Source organism: Nuphar pumila, chromosome 16 (genome assembly GCF_984573655.1).
Source record: "Nuphar pumila chromosome 16, dmNupPumi1.hap1.1, whole genome shotgun sequence".
Taxonomy (NCBI): domain Eukaryota; kingdom Viridiplantae; phylum Streptophyta; class Magnoliopsida; order Nymphaeales; family Nymphaeaceae; genus Nuphar; species Nuphar pumila.
This window is the reverse complement of record NC_143264.1, coordinates 80,325,447-80,345,515: the sequence shown is the minus strand read 5'-3', so window position 1 is coordinate 80,345,515 and position 20,069 is coordinate 80,325,447.

Here is a 20,069-nt window from a genome sequence, read left to right as displayed (position 1 = left end):
ATATATCATCAGTCTATCGTAAATTATACTTTGTTTGTCCACTGATATGGACCTCAGTTCACTGTTTTACTCGTTTATGTTGATGATATCATTATTATCGATAATGACCCTCAATCTATTACTCAACTAAAACTTTTTTTTCACTTAGTTTTTTTTACTTAAAGGATCTTGGTAAGCTAAAGTACTTTCTTGGCATCCAGGTAGCTTGTTCATCCTAAGACATTTTCTTGATCCAACAAAAGTAAACACTTGACATTCTATGTGACAATGGCTTATTTGGCATCCGCTCAATGAATTTTTTTGTTGAAGGAACGTCTTTATCTTTCAGCCAATCAAGGCACTCCACTCGATGATTCTAATAGTTACATATGCCTAGTGAGTCACCTTATTTATCGACCGTATATCAATTATTCAGTTAATGTCTTTAGCTAGTTTATGCAAACTTTACGGAAGCCCCATTTTGATGCTGTCTATAAAAAGTCTTTCTTTATTTTTTTATATGTAAATGAATTAGAAAGGCATCAAATTCAAAAACTTGTCGGATTAGGTAAAAAAAAAGGCTTACAAAATGCAACTAAGGTAGGATATTGGGTAAAATCTGATTCATAAACTTCTAAAGCCGCGCTTCCCTAAGAGTCCTATAAAAGGGCTCGGGAAACCCTAGCAGTGGGCACTTGATCTTATCCGAGCAGCTGCCCTATCTCTAGGGTTTCGCCTGTCCGGCAGGGTTGAGGCTGCCGGGCGTTGCCCTCGTTGCTCTAGATGGCGGGTCTGGTAGCGCCCTTGACCCTTGTCCTTGCTCGTGGGTGTGCCCTAAGGGATGGGGGCGTGCGTGCGATGAAGACTGCCCGCGCCTTGAGCCCTTACTACTCTGGGCGATGATGCCCACGCGGACTCCCCCCAATCCATCATTCATTTTCTTTAGGTTAGCATCGTTTTCCATGTTTCAGATTTCCACTGTTAACTTTTTTGCTTTACATTTGGTTTTCAATTATTTTTCTCAAGCCATGTGTTTTGCTTCCCATGATTCTTGCTTTGGGTTGAGAAGGGTTTTTCAAGCATTGGATTTTTAAGGTCAGTGGTTGTTTTGTGTTGTTTCTTGGTTCTAATTTGTTGAGGCTCGGTTTTTAGTTGTTTTGCTTGGTATTAAACAAAGGAATGGTTTTTCATCATCTATTTGGGATGCGTTTCAATACTTTTGTTTTGATTGAAGGACTGAGTTTCGGTCTGATTTGGGTGGGGTTTATAAGACCTGGTGGTTTTGGTGTTTATGGGATTGGATAGAAATCAAAAGTTCATATTTGTGTCAATTGTAACATGTGAGCTGGGTCAGGTTTCCAATTCCGGGATGTTGAGTCCTGTCAATGGCCTTTGAAAAGTTTCATTTTTTAATCAAATCATTTTGGGATGTGGGACTTGTTATTGATGCATTGCCTCATATCCAACTGACTAACCTAATCACACACACTAACCCACAAGAGAGAGAGAGAGAGAGAGAGAGAGAGAGAGAGAGAGAGAGAGAGAGAGAGAGAGATTTTGCAGGGGGATTATACCTAAGGAGGAGGGATGGGACCTGCCAATGCTTATATCAGAGCTTGCTTGGTGCTTTTGGCTTATTGTTATGCGACCTGTGGGCGTAGACATGTGAAGCACTTGCAAGAAGCTTAAATTGTTTGTGATCCTGGCCACGGATATGTGCTGCAGGGAGTGGGATATGCATGATTTCTTCATATGACATCTTCTAACTATGTGTTCCAAGGAAATCTGATATGTCATTTGTTTGCTTATGTTCCCGATTTTATGGGTAAACTGTAATTCATCAGAAGGCATGTTGGATGTTAAAGGAAGAATACAACCTGTGTTTGCCTTGTTCTACAGTGTTTTTTTTAGTGCTTGTCTTATGAGATTTGTTGGACTCTCATGCAACCTGGAGAACGAATCTCATTGGCACAGTTAACAAACGTACAGAAAATGAGCAGGCATGTTTGGTTGCATCTCATGTGAGATGGAATTACGAGTTGGAATTACGTGTGATTTCAAATCACATTTGCGGCCTTGTGAATTGAAATCACGAGATTCACTCCAACTATGATTTCAAATTACATTCTTTTTCTCATTTTCATTTTCTCATGTTTGGTTAGTTATGCAAATGAGATTTTGAATCTCATGAGAGGTTACCAAACATGCTCAAGACTCGTTTTCTTATTCACGTGAGAATCAGGATAGTAAAGGGCCTCTTGCAATTCTGATTCGTATCAACCAGACTTTGAATGTGGAGGGGTGATGATTTTGAAAACAATATTTTTTTAAATCAAGAATTGCTCGTCAAATAATAATTTTAAACCAGTTTTTGCATTTGTTGTAAGTCCCATCATCTTTTGAGATAACAGAACTTAGGCAAGATAATTCATTTAACTTCACTTTATTAATATCGGAAAAAGAAAAGAATAAACGTTCTTTAATTACAAGTTAACTAAAAAATAAAAGAGACAAAAATAATAAAAATAAATATCTCTAGCTGTACTCAGGGATCCCTTTAATAAAATCCCCACTCTCCTCTTTATGTTGGTACAGTGTAAGGATTTGTAAAGTAAGAAAAAAAAACCTACCCTATAAAGAATATATTTTAATTAAATAAAGGATGATAATATAATTAAAAAGAACTAAATTAAAAAAGAGCAATTAAGATTAATATGATCAATGATTTATATTAACTAATAACTAATCTAATAACTTAACAATAATCAAGAAACTAAACTAACTTTAAGAAACTTATCCTAACTGAATTAATCAAGAATTAAAACTACCTAATTAATCTAACTAAACAAGAAACAAGTAAATAGCAAACTAACAAATACAACAACAACAACAACTACGCCTTCATCCCAAAACAATTGGGGTCAGCGATATGAACCAAAAAAGAAATTCATTTTGGGTCTTCCACATGAATCCTTTTCCTCCAATCATTTCTATCCAACGCCATGTCCTCGGTGAGGTTCAAAGCATTCATATCCTTTCCTATCATCTCCATCCAAGTCTTCCTAGGCCTACCCCGACCTCTTTTAACTAATATATTTTCCCATTTCTCCAACCTTCTAACTGGAGCATCATTAGGCCTTCGCCGAATATGTCCAAACCACCGTAAACGATTCTCTCGCATCTTATTTTCAATGGGTGCAACACCTACCTTCTTACGTATCTCTTCGTTCCGAATCTTATCTTTTATTGTATTTCCACACATCCATCTAAGCATCCGCATCTCAGCTACACTCATTTTTTGAATATGATGTCTCTTGGCAGCCCAACATTCCGTACCATATAGTAAAGCGGGTCTAATAGTCGTCCTATAAAACTTTCCCTTCAACCGCAATGGCATTCTACGATCGCACAGCACTCCAGTAGCACTTTTCCATTTCATCCACCCAACCTTTATCCTATGATTTACATCTCCATCAATTTCTCCATACTTTTGAATGATGGATCCCAAATATTTGAAATAATCATTCACCGGTATATCTTGCTCACCAAGCTTCACTACACTCCCATCACTACTTCGTTGCTTACTAAACCGACATTCCATATATTCAGTCTTACTCTTACTCAACTTAAAACCTCTAGCTTCCAATGTCTGTCTCCATAATTCTAACTTAGCATTAACCCCAGCTCTAGACTCATCAATCAAAACAATATCATCAGCAAACAACATACACCACGGTACATTTTCTTGAATTGATCTCGTAAGCTCATCCATCACTATCGCAAATAGGAAAGGGCTTAAAGCAGATCCTTGATGTAACCCAACCGTTATCGGGAAATTGGTTGTCACCCCTCCACAAGTGCGGACATTGGTTACTACTCCTTCATACATATCTTTAATTATACTAATGTACTTGAGAGAAACACCTTTCTTCATCATTGTCCACCAGAGAACGTCCCTAGGTACTCTATCGTATGCCTTCTCTAAATCAATAAAAACCATATGCAAATCTTTGTTCCTCTCTCTATATCTTTCAATAAGTTGTCTAAGAAGATGTATAGCTTCCATAGTTGATCTTCCAGGCATAAAACCAAATTGATTCTCCGATATCATGACAACCTTCCTCAACCTAGACTCAATCACCCTCTCCCAAAGTTTCATAGTGTGACTCATGAGTTTTATACCACGATAGTTTGTGCAATCTTGTATATCACCCTTATTCTTATATAAAGGCACCAAAGTACTCTTCCTCCACTCATTAGGCATCTTATTTGTTCGCCAAATCAAGTTAAAAAGATTTGTCAACCATTCTAAACCTTTCTCTCCCAAGCATTTCCAAGCCTCGATAGGTATACCATCTGGGCCAACTGCCCTTCTTGATTTCATTTTCTTCAAAGCCTCTGCAATTTCTTTCTTTTGAATCTTGCGCATGAAGTCACGATTTATCTCATGAAAAGGAATGGAGAAGTCTCCAAGATCTTGAGCATGACTATCATTAAATAGCTTATCAAAATAATCTTTCCATCTCTCCTTAATCTCCTTATCTTTGACTAAAACCCTTTGCGTTTCATCTTTGATACATCTAACCATACCCAAATCCTTCGATTTCCTATCTCTCATCTTTGCAAGCCTATAAATATCCTTCTCGCCTTCTTTGGTATCCAACTTGTCATAAACCTCCTTATATACCTTAGCCCTCGCGTTTCGAACAACTTTTTTAGCTTCCTTCTTTGCTATCATATACTTCTCCAAATTCTCATTATCACGACTCTTACTTAGATTTCTATAACACTCTCTTTTAACCTTAATAGCTAATTTGACATCCTCGTTCCACCATGATGTATCCTTACCTAGTGGTGCACCGCCTTTAGACTCACCCAATACCTCCTTAGCTACTTTTCTCATACCACCCGCTATCTTATTCCACATTGATTCTGAATCCTCCTCGAGACACCAATCAACTTCCTTAACTACCTGCTCTACAAACATTCCTTGTTTAGCTCCTTTCAGTGCCCACCACTTAATTCTAGGATCTATCCTATGTCTATCCCTTTTGCGGCATTGTCTAATTCTAAGATCTAAAATTAAGACTCTATGTTGTGTAGCTACACTTTCTCCTGGTATAACCTTACAATCGATGCAACAACCCCTATCTCTCTTTCTAAGTAGGAAAAAATCTATCTGACTCGTATTAACCCCACTTTTAAATGTTACTAGGTGAGACTCCCTCTTCCTAAACCAAGTGTTTGCTAAGATCATATCATAGGACAAACAAAAATCTAAAATCCTTTCTCCACTTTCATTTCTTTCTCATATACCATAGCCTCCATGGATATTCTCAAATCCATCCCTACTAATGCCTACATGTCCATTAAGGTCACCGCCGATGAAAAGCTTTTCTCCATAAGATGTCTCTTGTACTACTCCATCTAAATCTTCCCAAAATTGATGCTTAATGGAATCATCTAAACCTACTTGAGGTGCATAAACACTAATAATATTAATAATATCCGTACCTAATACTAATTTAATAAGTAAAATTCTATCACCCTTCCTACGGACCTCAACTACATTATCTATAAACTGACGACTCATAACAATCCCTACTCCATTCCTATTCCTATTTATTCCTGTATACCAAATCTTATATCCCCAAGGTTCTATCACTTTAGCTTTCTCACCTACCCATTTGGTCTCTTGAAGACATAAAATATCAATCTTTCTCCTACACATAACATCTACTAACTCTACCAACTTACCAGTTAAAGACCCTATGTTCCAAGTGGCTAACCTAATTTTATGGTCTTGGACTAACTTCTTTACCCCCACCCGTCCAAGAAATTGAGGGAACCCTTGCCTATTTGACACCACACCCGGGCGCCGGTGTGACGCGTCGCTTCTGGGCGACGACCTAGCAACCCTTGCACATTTATCACTGCCTCCGGGCCTAGAGAGTACAGCGCGTCGCTCAGTAGGGAACGCCCCAACGAAATTCTCATATTGGTTCATTTTCATAGGATATGACAAAGTTTTTATGCTGGCTGTCACAGGCCTACCGCAACCCTCCTCCTTTATCCGGGCTTGGGACCGGCAGTGTATAACTACACAGGCGGAGTTAAATAGCAAACTAACAAATCAAAGTCAAAATTGTAACCAACATGCTGCTGTACAGAAATAACAATTTAACTATCCTATTTAACAAAATCTGGAACAATAAAATAAAGAACTGACCTGAACAAAATTGAAAGAATAGGCTAAACTAATCTATTCTAATTCAGCTAATTAATTTAATTACTTCTGCAATGAAATAAAACTAACACTAACTAATTATTGCAAAAACAAGATTTATTCGAAATTAAAAATATTGATTAAAAACATAATTACGATTTACCTCAATTCAACTAATCTAGTTAATCTAATAAAAAAAAATTATAATTAAATAATGCTATTTTCTAATCAAATTAATGAAATTAGAGTTCAAAAATTAAAACTAACTTAATCTAACTAATAAAGAACAAGAAACTAATTATGATCTATTCAATTAATTAAAAATCTAATTAATTAATCTATCGAGTTCAGGTCAAACTAATTAATTAATTAAAAACTAATTAAAACTGTGCAACACGTTAACTAATATGATAAAATAGCAAAAAAAACATGATTTAATTAGGAATAAACTAACCTAAAATAGAAAATTAATCAAGAACTAAGGAGATCTATCTACTGAAAATCAAAAAGATTGCAACAGTCTAATCGTCTACTATTAAAAACTCTAATTAATTAATTCAAAAGAATACGAACTTAAAAGAATCTGATCTGAATTAAATTAATCTAGATCTAACCTGAATTGAATTGAAATTAACGTGATTAAAGAATTTAATCTAATCTATGTGCAATGATTTAACTAAAACAATACTACTATGCACGAAAATCGACTAAAACTAATTTAATCTATTTTATTTTTTTTTTTAAAAAAATGTGAATCTAAGAACACTAAAAACCAAAACTAATCATATCTAAGACTCCCTAACCTAATCTAACCAACAAAAAATAAAAATAAAGATCGACAAAGACATACATGATTTTCGCAAAATACCTCTAACCGGCTAGCATTTTCGGTTAGGGTTTTGACCGAAAATGACTCAAGACTCAACAAAAACATCGTCAAAAAAATGATCAAACCCTAGAATTGGATTCTAGACACAAAATACTATAAAATATCTGAAACCCAAAATAAAACGAAAAAGATAAGGGGCCAAGACTTGGGTTATTTAAAAAAATAAGAGGTTAAAGACCGAAAAGTAGAGAGGGGGAGGAAGATGCACCTCAAAGGCTGCTCAACGAATGTGAGGGTAGAAAAAAGCGAACTTGCACCTTGAATATCACCCCACAAACATTATTTTTGTTGCTGAAATCTGTTTTTGGCTGCAACACGTTGGGAACCAAGTTAACGAAAAGAGAGATCGGTGGAGGAAGAAAAGAGATCGATCAATTGCAAAGGGAGGGTTCTCGGTCGGCCGATCATGAAGGTAGATGGTGGTTCGCACAAAATCTGAGTTGAAAGCCTCCAACCGTGGGTACCTACAATAAAAATGAAACCACACAAGAAAAAGAAACACATAAAATATTGGAGGAAAAGAAAAATAGAGATCACAAGCGAGGAAAAATAAGGGGAAAGAAGAAATCATAAAGCAAAAGAGAAGCAAGGGGATGGAGAGAGGGTGGCGTGAAACCCTAGGGTAAGACGTTGGACAATGGCTGGATGTCGCCTTTAAATAATAGTATTTTATGAAAATTATAAAATAGGTCCCTATTTTAACTATTTATAAAATGATACCCACAACTATCGAGAATTGCCAAAAACCATCTACACCAATTCTATAGAGACTTTTTAGAAAATTTTCAATATGGATTGTGGACATTGGGTCTGGAGGATGTGTGGACCAGATTTGAATGCTATTTGCATGATTTTGGATCAGGTCTGAATCTAGTTCGCATCAGTACATATCTGATTTCTCTTTCTAAAAAAATACTCTAATTTTCTCGTTTTAACTCAGATTCCGATAAAATTTGAACCGAAGCTCCTTCGCACCTAAAACAATATAAACCCGGGCACTTAAGCTCTAAAATCACATATAAATGCATGAATTTATGATAATTTGATATGCATTTCATGCATTATCAAATGCCCTCATGCTTATTTGTTTACTACTCCCTGAGCAAACGAAATCTAAACTACAATGCTAAAAAACTAGAAATAAACAATGCATGAAGTTAAGGCAAATAATATATAAATCCCAACTCATTTTTATAGGAATCACGGTTATATTTGGCATATGCAAGAAGCTCTTTAAACCCCTGGGTTACCCCAGTAGACGAATAAGGTCTCGTGAGAGTTTGTAGTGATGTTACCTACAAACATCTTTGTCATGAATAAATAAGAATTCTTTTTTAAAAAGCATTAGGAAATTTAAAAAACTAGTTTAAACAAATATTTTATGCAATTACATTCTCACAACATATTTAGAGTTTTAACATGCCTCCACAGTAGAAAAATTTTTCTTGTCACTTTTCTAAAATTTGCACTTATCTATGTTTTTTCCTCAGAAAATCAAGTACAATCATGTTATTGCCCATTTATCATCACTTTTATGTTTTCTGCATAATTTTTTTCTACAAATATTTCTAAGCAATGTTTTTTTTCATTAAGCTCTTATTATTTTTCTTTTTTTTCTTTTTTAAAATTTTCATATTTTTTTTTGTTGAGCACTATTTCAATTTTTAGGTTTTTATGACCTGTGTAGCGAGCTTTGGGTCAATGACTTCCAGGCCAGACGACCTTAGGGTACCAGATACAGAGCATTCTTCAGACTTAATTGCTTAAGTCACTAGACCTTAGACTTTTCATAATTACATATAGTTTTCTTCCTGTCATGTGCAATATTTACATCTCTTAGGCTTTCTATTAAGTTCATATATGAGCTAGTGACTCTCAAACCAGATGGCTTTAGGGCACCAGATGTAAACACCCCTCAGGCTTTACTTGCTCAAACCAAATATGCCACAGATGTCAACTAGACAAGGAAGTGATCTCCTTAGCAACACGAGAAGCAAATACTTCAGCTTGTGTCTCAACCTAGCTACTAAAGATCCACCAAGACATCAAACAAACTAAAAGAATGTGCTTTTTCTTTAAAGCTCTTATATTTTTATATATTTTAATTGCTTAGTTTTTTAAAAATAAGACTGCATATTTATATTTGTGATTCAAAACCAACTCTAACATTCATATACAATCTTTTATTTGAAATTCACATAAGTAACCACTATTTTTATATTGGTTTAAGATTTTTTTTTTACATAGAACTTAAAATTCTCTAAAATGTCAGATCATGAAAAAACATTCATATATGCTTAAAACTCATTTCTTAAAAGCCTAATTTTAAGAGTTTTTATTAAAAACAAATACATGGATAAAAAGTTTTTTGGGTGTGCATCTCATACCCTCCTCCATGCTTGAATGGCTTTATCCCTAGTGGCATATAAAAAATGCAAACATGCAGATGCTGATGCACACTTAAGAACATAAAAGGAATAAAAATAAGATAAAGGAATGATACAACCTAATTATGTGTAAAGCCTTTTGATCATGCATGAATTCTTGCTTATCTGCCAATGATATGCTCCTGTGAAAGTACCATGTGTCCTTTTACTTGTAACCTGTAACTCATAACACTAAAGTACAAAATATTAAAGCATATATGCATGACAATATCTAAATCAGAAGTAAAGCAAAAAGAGAAAGAAAATATACAATCTAATCAAAAGAAAAGCAATAATGAAAAATTAAATTATACTCTTTATATATACATATCATACAATATCTCTACTCAAATCTTATTCCTGTGTGAGATCCACGACCTCACATTCGCCTTCCTATGAGACATCTAAAATGTAGAGCTTGAGTCTTTGCCCATTGACTTTAAGAACACCCCTAGTACGAGGGTCGTACAGGGTTACAACACCATGTAGGAACACTTCCTGCACCCAATATAGTCTATCCCATCTCGATCTAAGCTTTTCTAGAAAGAGCTGAAGACGAGAGTTAAAAAGCCATACTTTCTTACTGGGCTCAAACTCTTTTTTGATAATATGTTTATCATGAAATGCTTTGGTTCGAGCTTTATAAATCTTGGCACTCTCATATGCATCATTTAGTAGCTCTTCAAGCTCACTCAACTGTAATTGCCACTCTTTACCAGCCTGGGTCATATCAAAATTAAACTTTTTGATCGCCCAATAAGCCCTATGTTCCAACTCTATAGGGAGGTGGCATGCTTTCCCAAAGAGTAAACGATATGGTGACATGTCAATAGGGGTCTTGAAAGCAGTTCAGTAGGCCCATAATGCATCATCAAGTCGTTGAGACCAATCCTTTCGGTTTAGCCGAACTATTTTCTCAAGGATTCGCTTAATCTCCCTATTTGAAACCTACACATGTCTATTGGTCTGAGGATGATAAGGAGTGATGAACTTATGATGCACAAAATACCTTTGCAGAAGAGAAGCAACCAATATATTCTTAAAGTGCTTTCCACCATCACTTATCATAGCTCGTGGCACGCCAAACCCACTAAAGATATTGTGCTTAATGAACTTAAGCACTACTTTGTGGTCATTGGTCTTGGTTGTCACTATCTCGACCCACTTGAAAACATAATCTACCACCATAAGAATATAAACATTGCCAAATGATGGTGGGAGCAGACTCATAAAATCAATACCCTAAATATCAAATATCTTGATGACAAGTATGGAGAGTAAGGGCATCATGTCTCTCCGAGACATGTTCCTTGACTACAAACAACAAATACAACACCTACACAAATTGTGGGCATCATTGTGGAGGGTAGGACAATAGAATCTAGACTGCAGAACTTTGGCTGTAGTTTTTCGACTACTAAGATATCTTCAACAAGCCAGAGTATGACAAAATTTAAGAATGAGCTCATGTTCCTCTTATGGGACACTATAACACCCTAAAATTTCAAACTTGTAAACCTTTCAAAATAATAGAAAGAGACTAGAGAATCTTTTTTTTTTTTAAGTTTTTATTTTAGTAAATCAGCATAAATGATTTTTTGATATGAAAAGAGATAAGTCGACAACCTTGGGCACATTAGCGTAAAAACTTCAATTTCACAATAGATTGTAACTTCACAAATCATTTAAAAGCCCTATATATTAGAATAAAATATCAAGTTTATATAAAATGAGATTTTTTGAGGAAACCCTTATACAAAATGCAAAACTCAAAATATATCTAGGATGCAAAATGCCAGCAAAAACAGTGAGATCTTGAAGCCAACTTGCAATTGCGCCATCACCCATCTCGTAAACCTAATCATCACCTATACCCATAAGATGAGTCAGTTTCATAAAAAACTAGAAGGTGCACAAGTAAGACAATATAAAACAATTCTAGCATATGCATTTAATTAATACATGATATGCAATTTAACAAGTAATATGACAAATCTAGCATAAACAATTAATTAATACAAGATGCACAATTCAATAAGTAATGTGAGCAAATGTGACATATGCATGAACTTTATACATGATACATAATTTAACAAGTGATGTGAGCAAGATAACTTTGTTTCGATATTAGATGGCTTGTGAGTACGCACTGGCATAAAATGTAGAAACAACTGAAACTGAGTCAGGGGTTTATTATGCCATATATTTTTGACACTCTGAATAGCTAGCTGAGTCCACTCTTAAGGGGACAGTTGGTGATTGAGAAATGATTCCCTAAAGGCGTATGTGGCAACAGATGCATCCAACTTCTGTAGAAGCCATGAGATCTACCACCTACGATAATCTCTAGTAGTGTCGTCTCCTAACTCCGATGACTAGGGACACCGAGTCATTTGCCCGAGTGGTGGTTGTTAACAACCTGTCCGTCAGAGTTTTTATACTGATCCATTTTCTCCCTTGGCGTGAACAAGAGGTGAATGGGTGCATCAGTTTTTGTTTAACTGACAACCCATTCTGCATGCTCTGGTTTTTCAAACCAGCTCGAGCATCTTGCCTATGAAGGTGATCATCACCATTTATGTGATTTCAACAAAGTGCCAATCACACATTTCGAGGTTACTAAAAACCTCTCATCCACTCATCATAGTACTAACATGTCGTGTATGTCTAAAAGTACATGTACGATGAGAGGGGTATTAGTTTCTCAAAAGAAACCCCAACTCTATTGTTTCGTTAAAGAAACGATGCAACAAATATTTAATTTGACATGATCTATTCTTTTTAAAACATTTGTACATCCTTGTGCAATTTTTACGATATGAGATCACCACGGATCTCTCACCCATTTATTACAGTATTTGCATGTTGTGCATATCTGGCGATACTATACGATAAACGGGGTATGGGTTTCTCAATAGAACCCTACCCAAACACATGCTCATGCCCCATCCAGGGTTATTCAAGTCATATCAGAAACTCAAACCAGAGTTATAAAATATTTCTCCTAAATGCATTGACTTGAGAAAGCTTAGTTGCAATTTTGCAACAAAAAAGCACACAAACTTTGCTTTACAAAACTACGTATTTAAAAAACTCGAATTTCGCAAGGAATCCCTTTTCTTTAAAACTTGAATGCTCATATGCAAACCTATGTCTTTCAAAAAATGACCAAGTAAGAACCAGGTAGAATAGGATATGCTCTTCGTGTCCTACAGGGTTACATTTATGTAAGAGTAATACATATATTACAAAGCAAGTCTGTGCATATTGCAGCATGATGGTAAGGAATAAAGCAAATAAGTACATAAGAAATGCATAAGGTACGAAATCATATATCAAATAAATAAATGCGTAAGCAGTGCATGAGGTACAAAACCGTACCTCAGCTAAATAAATGCATAAACAACGCACGAGGTACAAAATTTTACCTCATCTAAATAAATGCGGCTAAATAAATGCGTAAGCAATAGCTTGTGCACTAAAGCACAATGAAAAAATAAATGATATAAGGAGAAGAGGACAAGGATCGCAAAACTGCATCCTTTTATTGAATGCGTAAGCAGTAGCCTGTGCACAACACGATGGCAAAGTAAATGACATGAAGAAAAAAGGACAAGGATCGTAAAACTGCGTCCTTAAATCAAATGCGTATATATATATATGTATATATATATTATTTCTATTTAAATATTATTTGTTTAGTTTAGTTAATTCATCGCCCATTGCACAACTTTCCCCTACCTTGGAGATTGATGGAGTTATTGATGTCTCCGGGCAAAGGTGAAAATAGGCTTATGCCTTGGAGCACGTGCATAATCCACTGCTCTGATGGAGTGTGCTAAAAGGTTCATCGAACTACGGGAAAACAAAAGTATCATGTGTTGCATCGCGTTCATGTTGCAAGGATGAAACTCGACCCTAGACCAGATCGGTGAGCATCGAGTTAAAAAATGGAGGGGATCGAGCTCACTTGAGCGAGTGAGCCGGTCTGGCCCCAACCGAGCCAGGCTCAGTTCAGCAAACAAAGGAAAAAGGGTGGGGTGGGCTCGGCTACTAGGCCGAGCCCGACCCCAACCTCAACCCAAAAATACAATAGGTTCGGGTGGGCTTGGCAATCTGGCCGAGCTCGGCCCCCAGCAAATGGGAAGTGGTCCTTCCTCGTTGTTGCATTGAGATTTCTATAATCAATACAAACTCACCACCCTGTCGTGGTCCTCATAGGAATACTCTCCACTTTATCATTTTCAACAACTGTGAGTCCAGATTTCTTAGGGACCACCTAAACTGGGCTCACTCAAAAACTACCAAAGATAGGATAGATTATTCCTGCATCAAGCAACTTGACCACCTCTTTTTTTACCACTTTCTTCATATTGGGATTTAACCTCATTTGCTTATCTCGCACAGGTTTAAATCCTTCTTCGTAAGGATGAGTCTATCCCTTTGAGATTGACCACTGCCCACCCTATTGTTGTCTTATGCTCTTGCAAAACCTCAATCAGTCTATCCTCTTGATCTTCAGAAATGATAACAGGCAACATGCGATTGTCTTCGAGGTATGCATATTTGAGTGAGCCGGTAAGGGCTTCAACTCAAGCTTTGGAGAACAATCTATCAAAGACTGAGCGAGTGTCTCAGCTAAAGCAGGGAGAGGTTCAAATTGTCCTCTCCAAGGAAGGGTACCTAACACAAAGGAAGGCATCTCAACAAATTCATTGTCTAGACTATCTTCTACTGTATAACATACATCGAGTGGATCTCTAAACAACAAGTATGAGACTTCTTCCATCAACTCTTAAACAATATCCACATGGAAACAAGACTCATCTCTGGCGGGTCCCATGGAAACATTAAGGATATTCAATCTCACCTTCTTGTTGCCAAAGGATAAATCCATCGCTCTGGTATGATAGTTAATACACGCATTGGCCATCGCCAAAAATGGTTGACCTAAAATAATCAAAGTCTGTCAATGGCTTTCTATGCCTTCCATATCCAAGATTATAAAGTCGATTGGGAAACAGAACTCATCGACCTTGACTAGCATGTCCTCTAGGATTCCTCTCGAAACCTTGACAAAATGATCTACTAGTTGTAAGGTCATAGGTGTCATCTTCATTTCTCCTAACCCAAAAGAATCGTAGAAATATCCAGGTAGGATATTCATACTAACCCCTAAATCCAATATTGCTCTCTCGATTTTGATATTTTTAATGACATGTGAGATGATCAGACACCATGGTTCTTGAGTTTAGGAGGAGTTTGGTGTTGAAGCATCTAACTCACCTGCTCAGCCAAGAGAACTGTTGAGAATAGGTGGTTTTAAGTTAAGTCTTTTTATATTATCTTTTTATATTAGAGGCTATTTGAAATTATTTTGTCATAAAGGGCTTAGATGTAATTAGTCTTTTTAGCCTCTCTCTATTTAACATAGAGAGAAGCCCTAATGAAGAAGAGTTTTTTCTCTGTGCAGCCGTCTCTCCCTCTCACTCTCTCTCTATTCTATCTTTCCCTCTATCTCTCTCTCTACCTAGGGTTTGGTGCTTCCTTCAACATGGTATCAGAGCCACGTGCGATCTTGGGTGCCTGAACTCCAATCTCAGTTTCCTTCAAGCAATATCAGCATCTGCATAAAACCTCTTGGTGGATATCGCTCCTCTGCTGATCAGCGATCAACGCCTCTTGGTGAAGATCAGACCTGGCGACAGATTTGTAGTCAGACCTAGTCATGACAATGAAGATCTGACTGGAGGTCACGACTCACATCTGAAGCCAGATCTGGAAGGTGGATGAAGACCCAATGGTCAAGGGTGCCAGAACTCGTCGTGTACAGGGTGAAGATCTGAAAAAAAAGGGGGAGGAATCAGATCTTACTCAGATCTGGGTATGTTTGTTGTGATCAAGGAAGGCTTGGGAAAGAAAATCAAGTCTTCGATTTTCTGTCATGGTTGAAGTCGCCAGCTGCTACCCATCAAGTGGAGATTGGGTCTGCTGAAGATTGACGTGGAAGTTGACTGTGGCGGGTGGATCGTGGTTTTCTACCCTATGGTATTGTGGTTTTCTGCCCTGATTTTCTGCTGTGATGCCGTGATCCCCTGCCGTGAGTCCTTGTTGTGTTTATCTCTGCCGTGATGCTGTAATTTCCTGCACAGTATTGTTGCCGAGTTCGTTTATTGTCGTGGTTTCTGTGAGTATATGGCTGTGAGTATCGTGGTTCCTGCACTGTATTGTTGCCGAGTTCTTTGAAGGCCTATGTTTCTGCATGCTCAAGTTATCGCTAGTTGTGAATCTGGATGGTAAGTTTATCTCAGATTCTATTTTGTTGTTAGATTTCAGAAGATGAATATTAGCAGCCGTGTTCCCTGTTGTGTCGTGATCTGTTTGGCTGGAAAGTGTGTGCTGTGAAAGCAACATGTTAACTTATTACAGAATTTTTTTTTAAGCAGCAGGCGTGATTCCCTGCAGTGTGGGAAAATTATTTTGTTTGTGGGAATTGGTTTTTGTCGAGGGATTCTATGTTGAGTTCTGCTACTGGTTGTCTTAGTGGCTGATGCGTGATGATAACACACACTATTCCTTGTGTTACTTGAAGCCTGTCCAGATTTTATCTCTGGTGTGGAAAACTGTGTAATCGCTGAAAACTGATGTCTGATAGTCGGAAAACCAAACACATCTTTATCGTGTTAGATGTGTGATCTTGATTTGCAACCAATAGCCATCCGCGGTTGAGGTGGAAGGTGTTGGTCAAGTTTCTTTAAATTTGTTTTAAGTTTGGATCTGAATAGTAGCAAGTCGCTTTTCTCAGATTTCATTGGTGAAATCAAAACTTGATATAGTCGGGTTCGTAGTTGATTGTGAGTGTGCGCGTGTGGTTGCTCCTTGATTTTGTGAATCTAGCCAATTAGTTTATATTATGGCTCAAGTGGTTAAATCAGATGCAGATTCCTCCAAGGATTATGTAACACTTAGCAGGGCTGAATATGATGAGCTCCTTGCTTTACGATCATCCACTTCGAAGTCTTCTGTTGCGGAGGTTGTGTGCTCGACAGGTGATGGCCTATCTGGTCAAGGTGATAGGTGGATCATTGATTCTGGAGCCTCTGGTCACTTGTGCGGAAATTCGAGTAATTTTTTGGGTTTAAAACCTGTGACTGGTCAAAAAGGGGTACTTCTTGCTGATGGTAGTTCTTCCCCAATTGTAGGGCAGGGAAGCATGTCTATTACTCCTACTCTTCAATTGTCGCATGTTCTTCATGCTCCTTCGTTTCCACAGAATTTACTATCCGTCAGTCGAATGACAAAAGATTTGAATTGTAGAGTGATTTTTGATCCTATGGGGTGCACCTTTCAGGACTTGCTGACGGGGAGAAAGATTGGTGGCGGCTATAAGGAAGGTGGTCTGTATTACCTACTCCAACCAGAAGTTTTGACCTATTCAGCTGGTACATCATCCTCAAGTCCTCTATTGTGGCATCATCGTTTGGGTCACCTTCCAGTGACAAAACTTCATCGTGTCATTCCTCATATACCTCCCTCAGTTTCTTTTCAGTGTGAAACATGTCAATTGGGAAAACATTGTCGAAACTCTTTCCCTACTAGTCAGAGTCCGTCAAGTCAAGGATTGTTTGATCTTCTTCATGTCGATGTGTGGGGTCCGAGTAGGATTCCGAATAGGTCTCAGTGTCGTTATTATCTAGTTATTGTTGATGACTTCTCAAGGTTATCGTGGGTGTTCCTGTTAAAAGATCGGTCTCAAGGTCCTGTCATTCTTAAATCTTTAATTGCCAAGATAAAAACTCAATTTGATGTATGCGTTAAAATTGTTCGCACTGATAATGCTCTTGAGTTCAAATCCAAAGACTTACTTCAATTCTATTCTGGTAATGGGATTCAACCTCAATTTACATGCCCCCATACCTCCCGGCAAAATGGAGTGGCTGAGAGGAAACATAGACAAATCCTTAATGTTGCTCGGTGCCTTATGATTCAATCCAATATGCCTGCTTCATACTGGGGCGATGCGGTTCTGACAGCTGGTTTTCTGATAAATCGCATGCCATCAAGCTCTGTAGAAGACCAGATCCCTATTCAAATTCTCCATCCAGAGGCTCCTCTCTTCCCTATCCCTCCTAAAGTTTTTGGATGTGTGTGTTTTGTGCATAAGCTGGGTCCGGATCGAGATAAACTTGCTGCGCAGTCTATTAAATGTGTTTTCCTTGGGTATCCTAAGAACCAAAAAGGATATCGTTGCTACGACCCTATATCTCATAAAGAGTATGTTAGTGCGGACGTTACCTTCTTTGAGTCTATTCTTTATTTTTCAAGTACTACTCCCAGACTACAGGAGAGCCTTGGTGATATCCTTCCTCTATCGATTCCTCCCTTTCCGTTAGAATCGCTTCCTCCTCAGTCATTGGTTCCAGTGTCAGGTGTGTCTCGCTTCCGAAACCCTCCCATAGTATACACACACAGGGTGCCTCCTACCTCCATGCCGCCATCACCTCCTTCTCCTCAGGTAAGTAATTCTGAGCAAACTGTTGCCCCTACATCTGATGTTGATCTTCCCGTTGCTCTGCGCAAGGGAAAGAGACAATGCACTCTCTACCCCATCACGCAATTTGTATCAGAAGCTAATCTTGAGGCATCTATAAAGAATTTTATTTCTGCTCTGTCTGCCTCTTCTGTTCCGCTTCATCACAGTCAAGCTCTAGTCGACTCCAACTGGATGCAGGCTATGCGTGATGAGATGGATGCCTTATGGTCTCGAGACACTTGGGACTTGGTTGATCCTCCCACAGATGCAGATATTGTAGGCTGCAAATGGGTATATAGCATTAAGTATAACTCGGATGGGTCGATTGAACGGTACAAAGCCCGGTTGGTTGCAAAAGGATACACTCAGACTTATGGGGTTGACTTTTTTGAAACTTTCTCCCCAGTTGCTCGTCTGGGCACTATTCGTCTTGTTCTTTCTATTGCTATGCACCATGGATGGCCCTTGTTTCAGTTGGATGTCAAGAATGCCTTTTTGTATGGGGATTTGCATGAAACTGTCTACATGCAACAACCTCCAAGGTTCGAGGTTCAGGGGGAGTGTCAGAAGGTGTGCAAGTTGAAGAAAGCTATTTATGGCCTGAAGCAGAGTCCGCGGGCATGGTTTCACAAATTATTTAAGGTAATGTCGAGCTTTGGATTTGTCAGGTCAGCTTCAGATCATTCTTTGTTTATCAAGAAAACCAGTACTGGAATTGTTGTTATGGTGGTATACGTCGATGACATCATATTAACAGGGAGCAGTGCTCAAGATATTCCTGCAACAAAAGATCATCTCCAGAAGCACTTTGTTACTAAAGATCTTGGTCACCTTCGATATTTTCTGGGTATCGAGGTTGCAAGAAACAAAGAGGGCTTATTGTTGTCTCAAAGAAAGTATGTGTTGGACTTATTAAAAGAGACTGGAATGCTAGGAGCTAAGCCAGCTAATATTCCAATGGATCCCAAAACTCACATGTTCGATGAGAAATCTGACTATGTGGATAGTGCCAACTTTAGATCCTTGGTGGGTAAGTTGCTATATGTGACTGTTACTAGATCTGACATTTCATTAACCGTGAGTAAAATCAGTCAGTTCATGGACAAACCTACAAAAGTTCACTGGGATGCAGCTATGATGGTTCTTCGGTATTTAAAGTCATCTCCTGGAAAAGGTCTGTTGTTTAAACGAAATCCATTGTTGGATGTGGTTGCCTACACTGACGCAGATTACGCAGGATCTGTCGAAGATAGGAAGTCAACATCTGGATTTTGTGTGTTTGTGGGAGGAAATCTTGTTACCTGGAGGAGTAAGAAACAAACCGTTGTAGCCAGGTCGAGTGCTGAATCTGAATACCGGGCAATGGCCCAAACAGCGGCTGAGATTATGTGGGTAAAATCAGTCTTGACCGAGCTTCAGGAGAAAGTATCCCTGCCTATGTTGATGATGTGTGACAATAGGGCTGCTACATATATTGCCAACAACCGAGTGTTTCATGAAAGGACTAAACATATTGAAGTTGACTGTCACTATGTTCGTGACCTGGTTCAAGCTGGGTTTATCTGCACCGATCATGCATCTTCTGAAGATCAAGTAGCGGATGTTTTTACCAAAGCTCTGGCGAGACCTAATTTCTCAAAATGTTGTGACAAGCTGAACATGATTGATATCTATGCTCCAGCTTGAGGGGGAGTGTTGAGAATAGGTGGTTTTAAGTTAAGTCTTTTTATATTATCTTTTTATATTAGAGGCTATTTGAAATTATTTTGTCATAAAGGGCTTAGATGTAATTAGTCTTTTTAGCCTCTCTCTATTTAACATAGAGAAAAGCCCTAATGAAGAAGAGTTTTTTCTCTGTGCAGCTGTCTCTACCTCTCACTTTTTCTCTCTCTTCTATCTTTCCCTCTCTCTCTCTCTCTCTACCTAGGGTTTGGTGCTTCCTTCAACAAGAACCTTGGTAGAAGCTTTGCCTCTAGATTTGCGCTTTTATGTGCAAAGCTCGTTCAAAAATTTGGC